General features: G+C 46.1%; 1 protein-coding gene across 1 annotated transcript in view; it reads left to right on the plus strand.

The window, feature by feature from the left end:
* The first annotated feature begins 1,737 nt into the window (after nucleotides 1-1,737).
* LOC147662978 (uncharacterized) overlaps nucleotides 1,738-24,039 on the plus strand; it is a 361,233-nt gene continuing 338,931 nt past the window's right edge. The window contains exon 1 of the mRNA XM_086950737.1: nucleotides 1,738-1,817. The gene's annotated coding sequence lies outside the window, so the exon portion shown is untranslated. The remainder of the gene's footprint in view (nucleotides 1,818-24,039) is intronic.

Raw genomic sequence — 24,039 nt, forward strand, 5'->3', positions numbered from 1 at the left:
TACTATAGACAATGCAATGGGAGCTGTTTTTGCCCCTTATTTTGCGGTTCTGTTCGTGGATAACATTGAGTCTAATCTAACTCTTAACACTATCAGTCCAAATCTCCAAAAATCCGAGTATGGCGGAGATATATAGATGATGTCGTCAGGATTTAGGTGGGTGCCACCAATGAGTTGCATGATTTCTGTTCATGGCTAAACAATATTCAGCCTGACCTGAGATTCACATACAGCCATAATAACAATTGACTATCTGGATGTCACCATAAAAAGCCGTAATGGAGAACTACATAAGGCACTGTTCAGGAAACCCACTGAAGGCAACACACTGCTCCAGTACAATAGCTTTCACCCAAGGGCTCTCAGAGATGGATTAACAAAGTGGAAAATTCCTCAGAATCAGGAGGAATTGTAAATTCAAAGCAGACTTTTCCAAGAAGCAGAGATACTTTGTAAAAAACTGACTGACAGAGGGTACCCCAGACGCCTAGTCAGACGCTCAATGAAACAGGCATTGTATTCACACTGTAAGGGAAAAATTCCCTTGGATCAATCTGACTAACAGTCACCTTTCATACAGTTCATTCAATATCTCATCCACACCAGTGCCATGGTTGTGTTGACACCCTGTCCCTTGGACATTTGGGCCTTTCCCTCTAATTTGAAGATTGTATTCACACTTGGCATACCTGCTCCAACCCAAAGAAAAGACACCACTTTCTAAACTTATATGTGTTACGACATACTGCCCTGTGAGCAACAAACTGACAAAAATGATCAAACAACACTAGTCAGTTTTAGCACCCTTAGACTTGACCACAGGAGCCCTGCTGTTCTCTTTCAAAAGAGGCCTCAATATTAAAGATCATTTGGTCAGGGCTCACAAACCTACAGGTAAGGACAACTCCCTCCACTCCTACCTCAACCTTCCACCTCTACAAAGTCACTACAAATGTAATAACTGCATAGAATGTGATTCTACTGTAAATACTAAAGTGTTTGAACATGGAGGGGTAAAACACACTATAACATCCTTTTCTAACTGTAATTTACCAAATGTGATTTATTGTATTGAATGAACAGGCAAACAGCTATACATAGGACAAACTATTCAGAAGATCAAAACCAGGATTTCACAACAAAGGAGCAGGATCCGCTACAAGATTATAACAACACCACTGGTAGAACATTTTCTGACTCTAAACATACTGGAGTGCATGTGGATTTTTAAGTGCCGCGCTATTGAACATGGACTAAATTCAATGGACAAGTGGAAAACCTTTATATAACTACTGGTTACACTTTTCAGTCTTAAGTCACTGAGCACATGGCCCTCAGTGTGTTCCATATTAAGGCTGTTGCACTGGTTCTAATATATTCTGTCTTTTCATAATGTGCTTGATTATACAATACTGTTTAAACATATATTTGTTTGTTTCCAAGTTAGGTGCATTAATTTGAGTACATTGTTTTCAGTGTGAAAATATATTTTTTTCTTCTAAACTTTACTCAGTGTTCCCTCTGTGATTCAAAGCTGCCTTACAGTCTTTTTTCACCCTTCCTTATTCTCTTTAGTCTTCAAGGCTAAGACAGGGTTAACACCTCTTGCTTGGCCGCGGCGTAATTAATTAGGCTTAGCTGGAGTTAATTAGTCACACCTGAGGCTAATTGAGCATCTGTATGCTTTCTCCAGTGGCTTTATATACCTGACTGAACACACTTCCCCAACCTCTTACATTCAGCACGCCCTCTAGAGAAGCAGGACACACATCTGAGTTCTTTGCTGTCAGGCTTACTGAAGCAGTCCTGATTAGAAAGTAAGTGACACGATGACCCCTCTGTAATATAGAGCACCCTCCCTTCCACCCCCCGGGACTTACTGCCTTAGCTTTGTTTAAATTATTTAGATAATCGTAAACTGAAGAATCGCACTTCACATTGCAGCCTTGACCCGCTGCACCACATTGTTGACTCCGGAAGAAACGGCCTGTCCTTGCGCAGCTCCAAGTAATTGTTCCAATTACGCGCTACATATCTCCGTAAGTGCCAAAAATTCTCAGTCTTGTTTTCCCCACCTTCTCCCTTAGTCTGTACCTTCACTGGTGGATGTCAGTCACAGGTGGAATAGTTCCAAGCCCTCCCCTTCAATTTTCAGGGTTTCATGCCCCTTGCGGCACTCTGCTTCATTTCTAGCTCCCTGGCGCCATCCGGTATTGAATACGTTTTAAGCCTTTCCTTTCCACCTTTTGCCGCGCTTCTGTTGGTCATTAATCACTTGTGCTTCAACTGTTTCACGTGGATGACACCTTACCTATAGCTCTTGCTACACTGGCTATAACCTGTGACATATTCTATTATGTTGAACAAGAAGAGGGACTAGGGGCTAGTTTACCGAGGTCCAGCGTACATGCCCCAGGAGGCTGTGTAACAAGAAGGGTACGAGGTTCCTCTGAATTAGTATGAGAAGGTAGTAGGGTCACTGATGTGTGAGGGAAGGAGGGGGGATTCTCCTTGTCAGAACTAGGGCTCTCACATACCGAGCAAGCTAGGTGTCATGCTTCATCATTTGAGCCTGCCCCTAGTCAGGTGGGCGCTGCAATACCTGATGGGCACCCGGAACCAGGGCTCTTCATCGGGGATCTTTTGTTCCTGCCAGAAGGTGCTGTGGGGGCGAGGGGCCTAGTGTGTGTAGATGTAATGGATTAGTAAGTTAAATTAGGTCAGTTAGTCTTAACCAAACTTTATTCTGAAGGTAAACAGCCTAATTAAAAGGAGGAGAGGGGAGAAAAAACTAGTTGTTAAGTGTCTAGTGGTATGAGCCCTACTCTCAAGTGATCAACATGTTTCGTGTCTCAATTGTCAAACTGATCAGGACACTTCTTCAGGATCAGCGTCCCACTATCTACACTACAAGGTAAGTGAAAACTACATACCCCGTACTTTCATAGTAGACCTATACTGCCCACAAAAATTGTTTGTTACAGTAGCCAGCGGTATAAGGACACCGATTGGGTCCAGCGTAAGCATGGGTGAATTTTGCGAATCTCGCGTTCGCGAATTTTGCGGATTTGCGAACTCGCAATCCGCAAAATCCGCGAATTCTCGCGAATTTGCGGATTTTTTTTTTGTGTGTTTGCGCGGGTTTCTGCCAGTTCGCGAGGGTTTTGTACAATGTCGCAAATTGCGAACTTACCTGTCGGGTCGCAAGTTTCGCGAACTTGTTGTTTCTACGTGTCCAGCCTGTTTGGGACACTCTTCTTCATCACTGCCACTCTCTGTCACCACTGCCACTCTCTGACTACTCATGCCACCCTCTGGCCCACCCATGCCACCCTCTGTTTCATCACAGCACCCTCTGGTTGTCCAGTCAGTGTACATTATTGTGGCAACGCAAGCACACCTTCCCTGCCTCAAGTGACCTGAATTAATTTGGGGCTGATTAATGTGTCACAGAATATTTTTTTAGCTGGCACCTGCTTCCTTAGTGCTTCCTGATTAGTGATCTTTTGAACTTGCTAAGTGCTTTCATTGTTGCAAAATTAGTTACAACACCTGCCCTGCCCCAACTGACAATAATGAATTAGGGGCTGATTAATGGATTTGAACCTCCAGCCTGGCTCCTGCTTGTCTCCCTTAGCTGTAATTCAGGACCTTTGTGGCATATGTGTAACTATTCTGAGGTTCAGAGCAGGGTCACATAATAGTTGCAACTGGCAACTGAACTCTGGAGGGGCCCCTCAGGAAGCACTACAGGAAATGGCTACTAATGATGAGCCTGAACTTTTGAACCTGGTAAGTAGTTTCAGTTTTGCTAAGATCGTATTTCTGCAATTTTGCACTTATTCGCGGGGCGCGAAGTTGTACTGGGAAGCCGCGAACTCACGCGAACAGTGCGAGCAGTGCGAGCAAAATCCGCTGCTCGCGGATTTGCGGATTTTGCGGGAGATTCGCGAATCTCGCGGATTGCGAATTTACCGAAAATCCGCAAAATCCGCGAGCGAAACGGATTTTCTGCCCATGCTTAGTCCAGCGTTTGTTACGCACTTGAACGTACGACCTACCCTGCCGCCGACACCGGGATATCTAAAACACATGACTCTGCTCTAGTATGGCAGTACCTTATGGTTTAAGGTATTTTAAATGTAAAAATATTGAGTCTTCTTTTCTCAGACAACCTTGTCTCACTATTTAAAATAGGAAAGACAGTAATTATTATCTGTATTGAAGAATAGGAGGCTCGACCTCGAATAATTGTTCACTGGGAAAATCACTATTTTAAGTATAATATAAATAATTATCCAGGGACCCTACTATAACATATGTAATATCTCTTATAGATCCAGCTTGCTCACAATTGCTATGTCCTGAGAATGATCTTGAACAGCTGAGATCGAAACGCCGTTGACCCATTACAACAAGGGCTCTGTACACTTTCTATAATTTATTCATGAGGAGTTCTTCGATGTGTTGTCAATGCGATATTTTTATTTTAAAGTCACCCCAACTTATAACGCTTGTTGTCACTTCCCTATGTGAGCCCCTGAATTTTCTCTTGCACATTCTCATGAAATAAATAACAATTTTTTTTTCCAGTAACTTTTTATTGAAGTAGTAACTCGCTGGGACTGTGACAAACATGGGGAAAAGAAACTTAACAGCGAATACCATTGCGAAACAGCCTAGTAAGCCTAAAGATGCTAAAATAACCCTGTTAACTTACCTTACCTTACGGGGGCTGTAGGAATTATAGAAAAGAAGATATCATGTGTGGAAGAATCTCTAAATATAGATGCAACGGGGTTACCTAGCAATAGCAAAGAAACACCGCTTCCAAAAATAGTGACAGACCAAGCCCGTTCCCGGGCTTTTCAAACTTACAGCTAATAAAAAATGGATGCACCCAGATAATTGCCGACAATATTTCCATTAATGAGTTGGATGCTGAAACTTCACCTCCATCAAAAAGACCTTGTAACCCAAAATCAGCTGGGTCATTGGTTAGTTCCCCCTGAGTAATACCCCCCGTCGAGAATAGCTCATCTAAAAATAAACCGAAGAAAGAGCAAGGGAAAATAGGAAATGTTCATTCTCAAAAGGGAAAGAGAATTGAACAACAATTAAAAAACAAAGGAGACGGTCGCAAAACGGAAATGAGAAGCTGTTTAAAGTGATTATGGACCTATCAGAGTACGTAAAACAACCTATCAGCACTTTGGAGGGAAGATTAGAAAAATTAAATTATGGCTGGAGAAAGTTTTAAGAAACCAGAGTCAAACAATGCAGATGGTGAACACGTGTAAAACGAACCTTCTAAGTATACCAAAAGTAACACAAGGTGTAAAACCTAATTCCTCCACAGTATCTGATAATAAAGATAAGCGTGGCTCAGAAATACATAAGGGGCGAGTTATGATCATGAGCCACCAATAAAAACTTGATCTATTAACATTGAAACACACAACAGGCCATGCAACCGACCTAATTTAAACTTACCTCCGGCAGCCACCCCATTCACTGTGATTTTAGCTAACGCCCCCGCGCCGGCCCGGGGGAAGAAGAGTCATGGGTGTCACTGCGGAACAAAGCCATCCAGTGTTTAGGGAATAGAGCTGGATTGACCAGGAAAATGTTTAATGAATTTAAAACGATCAGTCGTGTACCTTGGGTTGGCAACAGTATGAAAGGTCTTAAGGGAGATTGTGTTGTTCTTTTTTTTGGTGTTCCTTCACTGGTAAGGAAAATTTTCCAAAGATCCAGGGATAGAAACGTTACTGACTTGGGAATAAATGTTATGCCCTTGGGTTCTTTTTTATCAGCCTAAATCGTTTACCCGACAAGAAGAAACCTTGCCCCTATTCAGTCTATCGGCCATCCCTTTTATAACCTAGAGGTGGCAAATAGATTTGGGCCTCTCCAATCCCTGAATGTAAACGACTGACTAACTAGTGAAAAAGAACAGAGTAATACAGCAATGGAAATGGTAAATAAGACAATCCATGAAGCCAGTAATAATTTTTTGTCTACAGTTCTGAAGGTCAGTACAAATGAAGAGGGAGAAGTTCCTGGGCAAGACCAGGAGAGAAGTGATATCAAAGTATGCCTAGTAATTCCATACAGACCGAGAAACCTGGTTCTGAATTCAGCCATCAGACAGAATTGGTCAGTGGAATTAATTTCCCTAAAAAAGTAAGTGTTCTATTTTGGAACATAGCAGGTTTGCGTAATAAAGTTCACAATCTAGCATGGCTTGAGTTTATTGATATATTTGATATCCTATGTCTACAGGAGATAGGTGAAGTCCATCTGAATGATTTTAAAACTTGCCACACTTCTGCAATTCAATCATTACATGGGAGGCCAAATGGAGGGTAATGCGTGTACATTTCAAATTTGTTGAATGTATTAAAGATGGAATTGATAAATTCTGTCAACTTTTATCAAATAATAATTATTTGCATAGACTCTCGCCATATCTTGGCTGTTGTTAACTTCTATAACAATGTAGAAAAGGGTCAACTGGGGCCTATCTTAAAACAGTTAAGCGAGGATCTAGGCAAACTAAGGGCAAACTCAGGCACTGAAATGATTACTGTTTGGGGAGGGGATTTTAACGTTAACTTGTGTAAGCAAGCTGGGTTGGGCATCTGTGGGATGGAGGTAGAAGAGGAAGTATTGCTGATCCACTTTGAGCACACTTCCAAGGGGGAGATGCTCAATGAAATTTTGTTCTCATTTGATCTTGGGTTCGTCAATTGTTTGTGTACCCCAAATGTGGAGTTTGATTACACTTTTATTGGTAGGGGACTTCGATTTACAATTGACTATATAATTGCTCCTAACCATCAAGCTAATTGTATTGCAGATTATAAAATACATTCTAATGCACTGAGTGACCACCTGCCCCTGAGTATCAATATGTCTTTGCTCACTGATGCTGAATTACATCTAAAACACAAATTGCTATGGACTAAAGACATCTCCCTTACTCATTTAAATGGATACACCTTACAAAGGTCCAGTCACAACTCTGCTGAATTGAATAGGCAAATTATAACAAAGGCCTACGACTTAATTTTAATGTGTTTGGGGAAAACTACCTCCCAAGATAAAATTTTGCAGCCCTTTTCCGTAATCACCCGGATTATTCAAAACCTATTAATAGTGGAATCGAAGGGTGCACAATCCTGTAAAAACAGATGGTTTGACACGCATTGTACAAAAATGTATACACGGCTTAAAGAGGCTTTACACAGGACTGTGCGTGATCAGGAGAAAATCCGAGAAAGTAGAAGGAAGTACAATTTGGCTAGAAAAACAAGAAAGAAAGAGTTAAAAGACCTAACCTGGAATTCCCTTCAGGAAGCATCTCTGAGCAAAGATAGCTCATCATTCTGGAGGGCAGTTAATGCTCCGTTCTTCACCAAGTCTGACTTTGCGACATTAGCAGTCGCAATTGGTGAGAAAACCTGCATAGATTGTTTCTCACATGTGTATAAATCACAGGCTAGTGTAGATAGTACCATTGCCATTGTGAATAGTCAGGGAGGAGAGGCTTTAACTTTTCTGCCAATTGAACTTCATTTTCATCATGAAGAGGTCATTGGGGTGATTAACGAAAGCTAGGGTAGTAAGGCTCCAGGCCCTGACGGGGTCAATATTGATATTTTTAAGTTAAAACCTTCATTATTGTACCCCTTAATAACAAGGGTTCTCTAAGCTTGCTGTAAGAATGGCTTTATTAAAACTTGGCCTGAATACATATTAGTACCGATATTTTAAAAAGAGGATAGGGAAAATCTGGCATGTTATTGCCCGATATCCCTACCTGATGAAGATAGCAGAAAGGATAGTCTTAGCCAGATTGCAGACCTGGGCAGAGGAGAATAACATTTTAAGTGAAGTCCAATATGGTTTTAGAGAGGGCCTCGGCACAAATGAACAGGTTTTGAATGTAAGTATTTTAATATGAAAATACACCCAGGCAAAGGCAGGAAAGTTTTACGTAGCATTTGCAGACCTTACAGCCGCCTTTGATTGTGTAATACACAGAATCTTGGTGGACTTGAAGGTTGATAAGGTTTTGGTCCAGTTTTTACGACAACTATATTCAAGGGCCACTTCTAACGTGCGGTATGGTACTAAAGGGGAGTGTACTGTGCCGTTTAAAGTAGAGAGGGGAGTGGGACAAGGCTGTGTCTTGGCGCCATTCCTGTTCACTTTATATACAAACTCTTTGGAACAGGAACTGGCAGGTAAGGCTAGAGACCCGCCATACATGAACAAAAGTCCAGTTGTTTCCTTTCTCTATGAACACGATGCAGTACTCATGGCTCACACGCAGCATGGTCTGCAAAAGGTCCTCGCTTCGTACACCAGTTTTATGGATAATCAGGGGCTCAAATTAAATGGCCAAAAAACTTTTATTATGACCTGTGGGTGGGGGAGGAAAAAATGCAGCAGTCTCCCTGTGGGAGAAAGCAGGGTTGCCTCCACCAACATCTTCACATACCTTGGTGTTGTGTTTGAGCAATCAGGATCATGGGGCCGGCAGTGAAGGCGGGGACCCTTCTTTTCATGAAGTCGACTGGGGCTGCCGTAAATATTTTGAGGAAAATGGGCAATAGACCCCCGGGGTTCCTCCTAAATATTTATCAAGCTAAATGTGTAAGCATTGCGACATTCAGGGCCGGAGTTTTGGTTTTTTATGATGTATCTTCTATACAACGCCTGGAAAAAGCTTTTTTAAGGCATACTTTAGCAGTACCTGTGAGCTCCCCAGTTTTTAATTTTCATAGTGAGTTGGCTATCTCTTACATTACAGATTTGATTAAAATACAACCAGTGCTTCTCTGGCACCATGTTTGGACCTCCAGTTTTACTGGCTTTAACAGGGAAATCATCAAGGACTCAATGAATTTGGATCATGCAAGTAAGATCACCTAGCTGAAATATGTTAAGAATTTCATATTTGATTTGGGGTATCAAGAATATTATATTTCTCCAGAGTAAATTAATTCTATATCAAGGAAGGATTATAAAGCAATTTGCATGTCCCATCTCGAGTCGCTAAGAACGACTGCCAAGATGAGTAAGTGTATGGTAGTCCTGTGGTATTGGGTTCTCCAGGCCTACATACTCCGCAGAATACCCTCTACACCATAAGAACTGTTGGCACGGAAACTAGAAAATGCAAAAGACAAGTTTATTAAGACCCCATGGGGTGGTGGTACATTCCTACAGCACCCTTCGGCAATGCAAGAAGTATCACACCGAACATCGGTGTAAGTCCTTCTTTTATACAGTTTTACAGACATTGAAAGATGGGCGGTACATGGTTACAGAGTTTTAGGTACATATATGGTCATTTTTGGAACACAGCCAACTCATGGGAGGAGTTACAACACCAAAAGTCAGTTTGGCGGAACATTCCTAAACGATGACTGGTCAGTCGAAACTGCGCATGTGTGAGCTTGACCGTTACTAAAAATAGCCTGTTGCTGGGCAAACTCAAGTGGTCAGTAGTATAGAGAAAGGACCAAAGGGCATGCAGGCCACGAGGCGACGCATTCTCTAAAATAGCTGCCGTAACATACAAAATGGCGCTTAACAACTATGGTCAAGATAAGGGAATAATGTGTAGCAAAGCTTAACGCTAACCCAGTCATTTGTCAAATTACGACAGACGACCCTTTTAGCGTTTAGCTGAAGCTACCTCATAATGGACATAATCAGGATACGCATCTTCTATATCAATGGACATAATTTGGGCCACTTCTTTACAAATTATTTGTTCATTTTTTTCAAAAGCTCGTCTGGATGGAATACAGGCTGATAGACACATAGAACATAATGCAGGGCCACATTGAATACATAGGCATAAGAAGAATAATATCCCAATTATTATACATAGAATCGTCAGTAACTTCCAGCCCCATGTACTAAGCATTGACCCGAACCACCCCGAAAAGGTCCATGTGCCATTGTCAGGATGTATCTCAGAAGCAATTTTATGTAATTTGGATATGGCATCATACACAGATGGTGAATTATCTGGCACGTAAACACAACAACTACTTCCGATAATGCGGCATGCCCCCCCTCGATCGGCTAGAACTACATCTAGAACCATCCGGTTCTGGAGCATTACAATTCTAGAGATCTGAAGCTCCTCAGTTAAATTCCCTAGTGCAAAAGCAGTATCATTGGCAACAGCTTCAACAACACGAGTTAACCGTCGTATTTTCCGGCTATTCAGAGCAGCTCCCACAAAAGAAAACACACCCAAATTAAAGTCAACATATTGTTGCAGTGCGGTATCTGTTTGATCTATGTCATCAAGAACTACTGCTCTCTTAACTCTGTTCAATAAAAAATAATGGTATAATACATAATCAATATGATACATGGGCGGAGCAATAAATACAGGGGGTAATACAAAAGAGATGTAACATGTTCCTAACCAGCCTAAAGGGAGACAATGATAACCTTTATTACCACATATGAAGTACGTGTTTCGGGAGGCCACAAATGAAATGCCATTCGGGGTATCAAAGGTGAGAGTGGTGTTACATTCACTTCTGCCAACTGGGATTGTACCTTTATTACATACACAAAGATCGGCCTTTGTATCAATGACATTAATAACATGAGAATTGGACATGTTAACATTTCGCTGATTGCTGTAAACTCGTGGTGCAGACACATTGTCCGGGCGGTACTCTTCCCATTCAAACTTAGTACCTTCAGCTTGTAGATAGCCATCTTGATCATTAAAACAAATCTTGTTCAAACGAAAAAGCAGCCCCCCTTTTGTTGGCCAGCGCAAAGTGAACAGGAGAGTGTACCAGGCATTGCAAGACCCATTATGAGAAAACGGGAGTGGGATAAGCGGTGTGCCTCCTTTCTTTTGATGTCCAGGCAACATCCCACATACCCAACAGTTAGAAGTGTTTGTCATATTGTGAGTGTGATGCAGAATTTGAATGAAGCTATTGTTCAAATAAGTCTGTCGGTGCCGTTCTTCATGGTATGGTAGGGTGAAATGAAAATGTTCAGATGGAGCCGGGGTAGTCGGCAGCAAATGTTCTCGCACAGGTACCACAAGTTCTACTACCAAGGCTATCACAGCTATTACCACAATTGTCAATACAAATAATACAGCACCAAGAATTCTTTTGTCTCGTGCTGCAGAAGACGCCATAGTTCAAAAAGTTCACAATGTCTCAAATGTACAACTAAAAAATAAAAATATGAGTGCTGAGCTCCGAGGTAGCCGTTGTTTTCTTCTCCGGGGTCAAGACGGGTGTCGCTACACTTGGCAGAACTGATCCCCCCCCTTGAGATTCCCGGCTTCCGTTTCACAAACCCCAGAGCGGTAACTCAACCAGTCTCGCACCAAAAAAAATTCTTCTTATCATGGTCGCAGATTATATCTTTCTCGTCCAGAAACAGTGTGGTCCGGGAAGGCTCCCTCCGATTCGGCAGACGTCACAGCTGGGCTCTTCTCTTCGTCCAAGATGTCTTGGTAGTCAGACAACGCTGTTGGGCTCACCAGATCCGGAGAGACACGATGGCAGTGAGTAGAGTGCACCCACCGCTTCCTGTTGGTTACTCGCACAGCCGTTCGGGTTGCGAGCAATACCTGCTCGGGGCCACGCCACCTCGGTTCCAAGCTGTTCGTTCTCTCAAACGAGCGAATCATCACATGGTCGCCAGGACGAAGATTGTGAGCCTCTCCAATGGAATTGTCAGGGAGCGCTTCTCGAACCTGTTGATGAATGGAGAGTAAATCATTTGTTAATTGTGCCAAATAATCGTTCATCATTATACAAGGCACATCATGTAACAATCGAGGCTTAGGAACTCCCCATATGTTCATCGGCCTTCTGAACACCACTTCATAAGGTGTGAGGCCAGTTCGGGAATGGGGCACTGATCTAATAGAGAGTAATGCTAACGGCAAGGCATCCGTCCACTTCAAAGACGTGGATGCCACAATCTTTGCCAACTTTAGTTTCAAAGTAGCATTGTACCGTTCAACAAGACCTGCTGACTGAGGATGGAACACAGCATGAAACTTCTGCTGGATTCCCAATCCCTTCAACAAGTACTCCACAATTTTCCCAACAAAATGGGGACCATTGTCGCTCCACAAAAATTTGCAAACGCCATATCGAGGGAAGTACTCTTTGAGCAAAACCTTAGCCGTTGTCAATGCTGTATTATCCGTCGTGGGGAAGGCTTCAACGCATTTGCTGAAAGCACACACCACCACTAAGACATACTTAAGGTTATTGCAACGCTCAAGCTGGATGTAATCCATTTGCAGTACTTCAAACGGTGCAGTAGGTGGAACGAACCCTCCTTTCGGAGTATGTGTCCCTTTTGCAGGATTGTGCTGTAAACATATCAAACAGGTCTGCACTACTCTCTTGGCCGTGTTGGCAATCTCAGGATGCTCCCAAACTCGCGTTAGCAATCGAGTGATTGCAAGAGCTCCAACATGTGCCAACCCATGTGTCATCTGGACCATCGCTTGCAAGTAAGCGGCAGGCAATTTCCATCGTTCCATATCTTTGCTCCTCCAACAACCCTCATCATCCAGCACTCCCTCTGCTGCCCAGGTCGCAAGTTCTGCTTCAGTCGCTGATTTCTGAATGTCTAATATCTCTGCTCTAGCATCATGCCATCGCTCAGCCTGCGACTTCACCACATACATTGAGGAGTCATTTCGTGACATAGCCGTTTGTCTTGCTATACTGTCTGCAAAAGCATTGCCTTGTCCCACTTTGTCGGTGATCTTTTTATGTGCACTGCATATAATTATCGCCACTTTCTTTGGACAAAGTAACGCATTTAGGAGATCACGCACTAGCTCTCCGTGCATAATATGTACTCCATGTGAAGTCAAAAACCCACGTTCTCTCCAGAGTAGGCCAAAGTCATGCGCTACTCCGAAGGCGTACCGGCTGTCTGTGTAGATATTCACACATAAGCCAGCACTCAATTCGCAGGCTCTTGTCAAAGCTATCAGCTCCGCTGCTTGGGCCGATTTCTGTGGTATTCGCGTTGTTTCTACCACTGTCTTAAGTGTCGTGATCGCATATGCTGCAGAAGTTGTGCCATCTGGCAGCCTTAAACACGATCCATCAACCCACAGCTCCCCATCCACATCTGGAAGTGGCCTATACTGTAAGTTGACACGACCCTTTGTTTGTTCTTCAGTCAGGAAAACACAGTCATGGTGTTCTTCCTCTTGGCCCTCCGCAACCGGATACGGCAATAAAGTGGCAGGGTTCAGGGTAGCACATCTTTTTAGTGTGATATGTGGCACCAAAAGTGTAAGCTCATATCCTGTTAAACGTGCACTCGTATGATACTGGGTTTTCGTTTGGTTTAGCAGAGCGTCCACTGCATGGGGAACTAACACTAACAGTTTGTGTGACAAAACTATTCCCTCACTTTGCTGTATAGCTACTGCTGTTGCTGCAACTGCTCGGAAACACCCAGGTAACCCTCGTGCTACAGGATCAAGAATGGCCGAAAAGTACGCACATGACCTCTGCTTATCCCCGTGTGTCTGCACTAACACTGATAATGCGCACCCATCTTTCTTGTGCACATACAACGTGAACATCGTTGTGTAATCTGGTGTACCTAACATGGGTGCAGAACAAAGGGCCTGTCTCAATTGTTCAAAAGCATTCTGACATTCATCTGTCCATTCAAGGGGCATTGGTGTAGTTTTGGACAGTAACGCTAACAAAGGTTTTATAATGTGCGAAAACCCCATTATCCACTGTCTACAAAAGGACGTTAACCCTATGAAGGCACGTACATCTCTCTGAGTGCGGGGGACTGGTGTGTCTAAAATTGCTTGAATTCGATCAGATGTTAATGCACGTCCCTCCTTAGACAAAAGATGACCGAGGTAGGTCACCTTTGGTCTACAATATTGTAGCTTTTTCCTAGAGACTTTGTGATTGTTCTGAGCCAAAAAGGAAAGCAATGCAAGAGTACTCTCCTCACATTGTGCATAGGTGTCTGCAGCCAATAGGAGGTCATCAACGTATTGAATAAGAGCAACTCCAGATCGCAATTCAAATGAATCGAGCTGTCTTTTTAAAGCCTGGCTATAAATGCTAGGGCTCTCTGTGTAACCTTGAGGAACACGACAAAATCTATATGATTTATTATTTAACGTGAAGCCAAATAGATATCTGCTGTCAGGATGGATGGGAATGGAAAAGAAGGCATTTTTAAGGTCAATAACAGAAAAGGTAGTGGCAGTGGGGGGGACCAAAGTAAGTAAGGTGGTGATGTCAGACACCACCGGGTACTGGGGAACCACAATTTTGTTTATTGCTCTCAAATCAATAATAAATCGATAGACTTTGTCGTCAGTATCTTTCTTAAGGATCGGAAGAATAGGGCTGTTACAGACATTGTAGGGAACTTCCTCCACTACTCCTGCAATAATCAAATCCTGAACGATGTGTGTCAGGGCAATCTCACCTTCTCTAGATATCTTATACTGCGGTACTCGTGGCAAAGATACTCCCTCCTTGACAGTAATTCGAATAGGTGGAATAAGCATCTGTCCCACATCCGTATCTGATGTCGCCCATAACGTGTGTGGGAGAGAGGCTAACGCTTCAATTTATTGCATGGTACATAGTCTGCCTGCATCTGGATAATTGTCATTCAAAATAACCGGCACTCCTTCAGGAGAGCAGCGTATCGTTGCTCGAAAATATTTGAGCAAATCTATGCCCATAATATTGTCTGGGGTATGGGGCGACAACAAAAATGGACAAAAACCAAAAAATGTATCAATGCAAAATGCAAGAGGTTGTGATAATGGGCTTGGAGAGGGTGTGCCATCGAACCCTATACACGTAATCGTTTCGCCAGACAGGGGAGCCCTTGGAACCAAGTTTTTAGACAGAGCACTACGAGTAGCTCCCGTGTCAACTAAAAACTGATCAGTAGAACCCAAAACGCCCGCTGATACATATGGACCTCTTTGATCTACTGGCACTTCAACCGATTCCACACCCCATCCTACGCAATCCTATGCATGCACATAGTCCTGATTCTCCACATTCTTACCCTCCGATATCTGATACTGATTTCGTCGATCAAAAGTATTTCGTTCATCCTGACCACGACCCCTCGCCTCAAACCTACCACGATCACCTCCGCCACCTCTCGCTCCCGAATAACTATTCCGTGACCTTCCACCACCTCAACCACGCTGGCTACGTTGCTCACGAAGCACCGGACAATCTTCAGCCCAATGCCCAAACTCTTTACAATATGCGCATTGGTCGTCAGCAATATCGGTACGACCATACGACGCATTACCCCCTCCTCGCCTGCCTCTATCATTCCCTCTAGATTGCGCACCGCGAACCTGTGCTAACATCACCTTCGTCTTCAACTACTTCGCTTTCTTATCAACACTTTCTTTAGCCTCTAATTCCTGCCACTCATAATACTGAGCCATAGTTAACAAAGACGCAGGGGTCGCCGTGGTCCAAGAACTTTCACTAGTTTTCAACCGCTTTGCAATCTCCGGTAGGATATTTGCCACATACTTGTCGACAAACAGATGCCTACCCGTGTCATCTGTTAACAATTGCCCACTGTAATCATGAAACGCTTCTTCGAAACGCGTGAAGAAGTCAGAGACCGATTCATCTAGTTTCTGTTTGCACGAGGCTAACATAGTCCAATCAATCTTTTTAGGGGGAACCAGCGTTTTCAATTTATTCAAAATAGCTGTTGGGAGATCTAAAATCAGCTGACAGGGTTTACATGCAGGCTCCCTATCTAAATCAGCCTGGCTTATATCTTTCCAATTTGCACCTAACATCGTTTGATCATCAAACTTACGAATCGCTCTCCACATATCAGGGGGAAGTATTAATCCAAAGAAAAGATCTACATCAACAAGTGTCATAACACAGGAAGAAATAGCCCCCTCCACTCCTTCATAAAAAGCTGCTGGATTTTTACGGGGATCGGGTAAAGCATTTTTCAATGCCATAACATCCGCTCTATTCCAAGGCGTATACACCCAATTATATATAAAATACCCTTTTGCATCCCTGGACGTTTTATCATCACTGGTACCTTGCCCTTTAGGGGGAACATACAAAGGTGCAGCTTCACGCATAGGCATAACATGCACTTTAGAACTCTTATCTGCTCCAAAGATAGAACACTCTTTGGTTAACTCCGTCGACCCCGGCACGGACTTCTCTGATGCTTTTCGTGCTTCCCGCAATCTGGACGCCTCATCCCGTAGCTGGACCAATCGTAAGAAAAAGGCATCCGCATCTGAAAGAACAAATAAACCTTTACGCATATTCTCATGATGGACTGACATATCCTTAGGTTCTAAATCCTCCGAATTCTTACGAAATCGTTCAATAACTTCGTCTGCAAAGGTATTTAAAAAACACAACTGTTCTCGTTCTGTCCATTTACTCCTTTCAGCATTAATCTCTGACATAGTTATCCTATTTAAATTAAATTTCCTAGCAAAACCCCGCAATTCCGCTGCTCTATTAGCAGTTAACATCGTACTCGCACTATCTCGTTCTTCATCACCGAAGTCCTCGTCCGGGGCCGTAGGCTGAACATACGGAGGCGGAGACCGATCTAATAATGAAAAATCATCAACTTCGTTAGTAAGGACAGGATAAAGCGGACGTCGAATAGGAAATTGACCACTTGTTTGCAAATTACGTTCCCGTGCCTCCCTCTCTTTCTTCTCCTGCAACTCCTTCTCCTCCAGCTGTAAAGCTTTATCTCAAGCAGCCTTGCGCTGCTCTTTTTCCGCCAAGGCAATCTCACGCTTCATTCGTTCACGCACTGCTTTCTCCCACATTCGCACACAGTCAAACATATTCTGTCTAGACCTACGTTGAAACAAACATTGCTCCACATACTGAACCTTTCGTAAATCAAACGACCCATGAAGTGGCCATTGCAACTCGGGATCAGACTTAGTGTATTTGTTCCATAATTTACTATACAATATAGGGGGAAGGCCAAATTTAATATACATTTCACGGTTAGGAGTCCCCTCTGGGGGAGCCGGCTGAGATTCGTTTAATCTGTACGTGGTACCATTCCCAAGACAGCACATCCCTCGGAGTGTGCTTAAAACAGGCATGCTCAAAAAGTACCACGAAAATGTGATACCGTAAAAATGGCACTTACTTTACTTCACACAAATGTGCCGCTCAAAGTACAAACAAAGTTAGAGAAACATCTCTACATGCCTGCCTATGTGAAGTGCACTACACATATAGGTTCAAATTCATAGACTCAAATGTTAGCTAACTCAAAACATATTCATATTCATAGAACCACAGTAAGCGTCCGCAGACTACCTTACCAAGCACAATTCTTACCCAAATCTCAAATATCCAGGTTCCAACTGCAAAGGTCTTTGATCAAATCAGCCAAACCGGCACTGTACAGCAACGCAGACGAGCAGGATCTCAGTCGGGGACCGGCGCCACCTGGAAGGTCAGATCAGAAGGAAGGGAAGAAAACACCGTGGGTGCCAAGACTCGGGTCACTCGATGGCAGCGTACGCGTCCATGGCGAGTTTCCAATCCTTCGTCACGACCTCTCCTTCGGGCATCCGAGTCGCCGATGAGTCCCTTCGTGGTCGCCAATTTGTGGTATTGGGTTCTCCAGGCCTACATACTCCGCAGAATACCCTCTACACCATAAGAACTGTTGGCACGGAAACTAGAAAATGCAAAAGACAAGTTTATTAAGACCCCATGGGGTGGTGGTACATTCCTACAGCACCCTTCGGCAATGCAAGAAGTATCACACCGAACATCGGTGTAAGTCCTTCTTTTATACAGTTTTACAGACATTGAAAGATGGGCGGTACATGGTTACAGAGTTTTAGGTACATATATGGTCATTTTTGGAACACAGCCAACTCATGGGAGGAGTTACAACACCACTGGTCAGTTTGGCGGAACATTCCAAAACAATGACTGGTCAGTCGAAACTGCGCATGTGCGAGCTTGACCGTTACTTAAAATAGCCTGTTGCTGGGCAAACTCAAGTGGTCAGTAGTATAGAGAAAGGACCAAAGGGCATGCAGGCCACGAGGCGACGCATTCTCTAAAATGGCCGCCGTAACATACAAAATGGCGCTTAACAACTATGGTCAAGATAAGGGAATAATGTGTAGCAAAGCTTAATGCTTACCCAGTCATTTGTCAAATTACGACAGTCCAACATCAATTGACCCTGATTACTTATGATATTCAACCATATCTTTTATGCTGTACTGGAGGTTATGATAGATACCTTTTAACGTGTTTTAGGTTTGGCATTTTTCATCATCTGCTCAGCTACCACAGGATGAATGACTGGTCTAGTAACCTCAGCCCATGCCCATGTGACAACATTTCTCATCAAACCACTATTCATGCGATTTTATTTTGTAAACGCAACAGTAAGGAAAAATCAAAATGGATGCTCTTACTGAAGGGGGGGGTAGGGGGGATGGAAACAATGCCATCCTACTTTTTTATATCTGTAGCTGCTGGACAGCGTGATTTGTATTGGTGTTATGACTCACTTTCTAAAGAACATCATGAAAGCAAGGAAAAGGATAAGTAGCTAAAATGTCTATGTAAATGAATGTATCTGCATTATTAGCCATAGGGTTACCCTGTTCTTAAATGTTTGAATATGTTTAGCTTTGCATTGTTTTTTCTTTTTATCAAATGAATTGTGGAATATCTGCATATCTGTATTTTAATTGCCTGCTTTTGTGATTTTAATGGCTAAAATCGAATAAAGCATATATTTTGATTTGATTTGACTTACATGTCCCTGTTCATATTACTTATTGCTCCCTGAGATATTCATTCTCAATCTCGACTCTAGCGCATTATCCCTAATTTTGACACTGCCTTTTCTTTGGACCTTTTTGGCCAGATAAAAACCTTTGTTTTCTAAAACACTGATTCACAGTACATCACCACTTTCTCGACCCATGTCGGTCTCCGATGGTACAGACATCTGAACTTTGGCCTCTTGGGCACACTGGAGGTATTACAAAATACAATCAGAGAAGTGCTCAGAGGACTACCCAAAGTCCTCAAGGTGAGTGACGATACCCTTGTGTGCACAAAGCCACTCAAAGAACACCACTCACAACTATGAGGAGTAGTCCAGCGCATCCAAGATGCCAGTCTAACTCTGCACAGAGAGAAATGTGAGTTTCTTAGGAAGATCAGCTTTTTCTGAAACACCTTTTCAGGAAATGGCATCACCCCTGTCCCGCAAAAGGTACGAGACATTCAGGAGGCCCCAGTGCCGAGCAACATCTCAGAGGTGAGGAGCTTCCTGAACATGGTCAACTTCTGCAGATGGTTTATAATGGACGAGACAAATCTGACTCAACCACTCCGAGAACTCATTACATCTTCGAAGCCAGTGGGGCGCAGACCAAGAACATGCTTTTCGAAAGAGGCACTCTCTTCCAACACTACCTTCTCATATTCTGACCCAAAGAAACCCACAAAGATGGCTGTCGACGCCAATACCTATGGCCTTGGTGCAGTCTTGATGCAGTAGGTTGGGTGCCTGGGTGTGCGCGGAGTGCCTGGTCACTGCGCGGTGTTGTGCAGCTGTTCACTGTTGATACCCCGGCAGGGGCGCGACACGGACGGCGCATGTTGCCCGGTCTTCACGCGCACTTTGGGCATACTCCAATCAATCAATCAATCAATTAATCAAAGCATTTGTATAGCGCACTACTCACCCGGAGGGCCTCAAGGCGCTAGGGGATGGGGGGTCCGCTACTGCTCGAACAGCCAGGTCTTGAGCTGCTTCCGGAAGGCGAGATGGTCCTGGGTTCGGCGGAGGTGCGTTGGGAGGGAGTTCCAAGTCTTGGCGACGAGGTAGGAGAAGGACCTTCCCCCTGTGGTGGCTCTTCGGATGTGGGGGACGGCGGCGAGGGTGTGGCCGGTCGATCGAAGCTGGTGTTTGGGAGCGTAGCAGTTGAGGCGGCTGTTGAGGTATCCTGGGCCTTGGATGTGCAGGGCTTTGTGTGCGTGGGTGAGGAGACGGAAGGTGATTCTCTTGTTGACCGGGAGCCAGTGCAGGTCTCTCAGGTGTCCGGAGATGTGGTTGCGACGGGGGATGTCCAGGATGAGTCGTGCTGAGGTGTTCTGGATCCGCTGGAGTCTCTTCTGGAGTTTGGCGGTGGTTCCGGCGTAGAGGGAGTTGCCATAGTCCAGTCGGCTGGTGACGAGGGCCTGGGTGACCGTCTTCCTGGTCTCGGTGGGGATCCACCGGAAGATCTTGCGTAGCATGCGTAGGATGTTGAAGCACAACGAGGAGACGGCGTTGACTTGTCTGGTCATGGAGAGGGAGGAGTCCAGGATGAAGCCCAGGTTGCGTGTGTGGTCTGTTGGTTCGGGTGCGCTGCCTAGGGCGGGGGGCCACCAGGAGTCGTCCCAGGCTGAGGGTGCGGATCCCAGGATGAGGACTTCCGTCTTGTCCGAGTTCAGTTTCAGGCGGCTGTTCTTCATCCATTCGGCTACCTCTTTCATCCCTTCGTGTAGGTTGGCTCTGGCGGTGGCGGGGTCGTTGGTGAGGGAGAGGATCAGCTGGGTGTCGTCGGCGTAGGAGATGATGTTGAGGTTGTGCTGGCATGTTATGGCTGCGAGGGGACTCATGTAGATGTTGAAGAGGGTTGGGCTGAGCGAGGAGCCTTGAGGAACGCCGCAGATGACTTCGGTGGCTTCTGATCTGAACGGGGGGAGGCGGACTCTCTGTGTCCTTCCGGCGAGGAAGGAGATGATCCACTCCAGTGCCTTCTCCTGGATTCCGACGTTGCTGAGGCACTGTACTAGGGTACGGTGGCAGACAGTGTTGAAGGCCGCGGAGAGGTCTAGGAGGATGAGGGCCGCTGTTTCTCCGTTGTCGAGCAGGGCTCGGATGTCATTGGTTGCTGCGAGCAGGGCGGTCTCGGTGCTGTGGTTGGCCCGGAAGCCAGACTGCGAGAGGTCAAGGGATCCGTTCGTCTCGAGGAAGGCGGCCAGCTGCTTGTTGACGGTCTTCTCAATGACTTTTGCGGGAAACGGGAGCAGCGAGATCGGTCTGTAGTTCTTGAGGTCGGTGGGGTCGGCTGATGGCTTCTTTAGTAGGGCGCTGAGTTCGGCGTGCTTCCAGCTCTCCGGGAAGGTAGCGGTGTTGAAGGAGGTGTTTATGATGTCCCGCAGGTGGGGTGCGATGGCAGCGTCGGCCTTGTTGAAGACGTGGTGAGGGCAGGGGTCGGTCGGAGATCCGGAGTGGATGGAGTTCATCATGCGGACGGTGTCTTCGGTGCTGATCGGGGTCCAGGCGCAGAGGGTGGTGGTGGGGGGCGGTTGTTCGGTCGTGGCGTGCGTCGGTTGAGTGCTGAAGCTGTTGTGTATATCCGCGATTTTGTTGTGGAAGTAGGAGGCGAGGGAGTTGCAGAGGTCTTGCGAAGGGGTGATGTCGTTGTTTCCGGCGTTCGGGCTGGAGAGCTCTTTAACGATGTTGAAGAGTTCCTTGCTGTTGTGTGCGTTGTTGTCCAGTCGTTCCTTGAATGCAGTTTTCTTGGTGGTGTGGATCAGTTGGTGGTGTTTTCGGGTGACGAGCTTTAGGGCAGTCATGTTGTCCTTTGTTGGGTCTCTGCACCAGGCTTTCTCAAGGGCTCTGCAGTTCTTCTTGGAGCTCTTGAGTTCGTCGGTGAACCATGGGGCTTTCTTGCTGCCGAGTCTGCTAGGCGGGGTCCTCAGAAGGGCGAGGTCATCTGCGCAGGCGCTGATCTACTTCGTGAGGTTGGTGGCCGCTTGGCTGGGGTTCGTTGCGCTGGTGGGTGGGTTCTTGCTCAGGGAAGTTGCGAGCTGGTCGGCTGTGATCTTGTTCCAGCTTCTGCGTGCAACCTGTTGCTGTTGGTGGTGGATTGTGGTCCTTTTGAAGCTGAAGTGGACGCAGCTGTGGTCCGTCCAGTGGAGTCCGGTGGCGTGGCTGAAGGCGATGTCCTTGCTGGATGAGAAGACGGGGTCGAGTGTGTGTCCGGCGTAGTGGGTGGGGCTGGTCACCAGTTGCTTGAGTCCGAGGTTAGCGAGGTTGTCCAGCAGGGTGGTGGTGTTGCGGTCGTTGTTGTTCTCCAGGTGGAAGTTGAGGTCCCCGAGGAGGATGTAGTCAGCAGAGGGGAGGGCATGCGGGCTGACGAAGTCGGCGATGTCCTTTCTGAATTGTGTGCGTGGTCCCGGGGGTCCGTAGATGAGGGTGCCTCTGAGGGTGGTCTTGGGGTTGATGTGGATCTGGAAGTGCAGGTGCTCGGCAGGTGCGAGGGTGTCGTCGGTGTTGGTCGTGATGCGGATGGAGTTCCTGTGGATGATGGCGATGCCTCCTCCTGTCTGGTTGATGCGGTCCCTCTGGATGATCTTGTAGCCGTCCGAGATGGCGATGGCGATGTCGGGCGCTGAGGAGGCGTTCATCCAGGTTTCCGTGAGGAAGGCGACGTCTGGGGCTGTGGTGTCGAGCAGATTCCAGAGCTCGACGGTGTGTCTGTGGACGGAGCGGGTGTTGAGCAGGATGCACTTCAGGTGGCTGCTGCTGTTGCTCGTCGAGGTCTTGGGCACTGCTGGAGTGGTGCAGGTCCGGATGCAGGTGAACTTGCAGGAGTTGCAGCAGAAGGGTCCATGGGTGCGTTTCGGGATGGCTCGGTAGCAACCCGGGAATCGGCCAGCGTTGAGTGCGTTGAGTTCGGTGGCGGCGTAGGTCCGGCGGGGGGGCTGGTGACTGCGGGAGACAGGGGTCTGGGCGCTGGGCGCGGTCCAGGCACGGACGGGCGCAGACGGGCTTACCTTTGGCGCGCCTTCGGCGCTCATTCGGCGCGCCCGCTGCCCGTCAACGCTGCGCGTGCGCACAGTCGCCATTTATGGTGAAGTGCAGGGAGGGAGGAGCATTACAGAAGATACAGTACAATTGAGACCAAACTACGAAATAGCACCAGACAACGAAGCAGCACAGGAGCGGGATAACAACGAGCGGCGGCGGGGGGCGTGGCCACCAGGGAGTAAGGCTCAGCGAGGCTGAGAGCAGCGGCAGGCGGGGGGCACACGCGACAGCTGGTGGCTGTGCGGCGCAGGGTGTCCTAAGAATAGGTCACACTCACCTCTGCCGCACGGTAGCCATTTATGACCAAGTGCAGGGAGGGAGGAGCAGCTGGGAGGCGGGAGCGGGGAGGGCCCAGAAGGAAGGGGGCGTGTCTCCACTCGCGGCGGGGAGCGGGGCGGGTGGGCGCAGGGGTACACTGCACAGGGGGGATAACGAAACAAGCAGAGGCAGAAAGGAATTAAATACAAAACTTAAATACAATTACAGAAGATACAGTACAATTCAGACCAAACTACGAAATAGCACCAGACAACGAAGCAGCACAGGAGCGGGATAACAACGAGCGGCGGCGGGGGGTGTGGCCACCAGGGAGTAAGGCTCAGCGAGGCTGAGAGCAGCAGCAGGCGGGGGCACACGCGACAGCTGGTGGCCGTGCGATGCGGGGGTGTCCTAAGAATAGGTCACCCTGCTGGCCGCTGCTTTGTTATGGGACACTGGCCTTATCAAAACAACCGCTACTCGGGGTACGAGGTTGACTGTCTGCCTCTAAGTGTTTCCCCCGTTGGGGCTTCCCTACCCCCTCCCAACTCTGACCATTTAACCCAGATGATGTTACACATCACCAATTGTATTTCCCCTTACCAGGTACCATACCTTAACAGCCGGTCCCACGGGAGCAGACTGCGAGGTACCTTAGGGATTTCTCTGGGGTAAGCAACCTAACCCGATCTTCTCCATTGTTGCAGTAACTGTTGCTTCTTCCAAACTTCACTGTTGTATGATTCAGCACAAGTGAGACAATTACTGCCTCACTATGCTGTTTGTCTGTTTATAACCTTTCACCCTTTTAAAATGTGTGTGTACTTTGATTGAACTTGTGCGAAC

Source organism: Lissotriton vulgaris, unplaced genomic scaffold (assembly GCF_964263255.1).
Source record: "Lissotriton vulgaris unplaced genomic scaffold, aLisVul1.2 SCAFFOLD_639, whole genome shotgun sequence".
NCBI lineage: Eukaryota > Metazoa > Chordata > Amphibia > Caudata > Salamandridae > Lissotriton > Lissotriton vulgaris.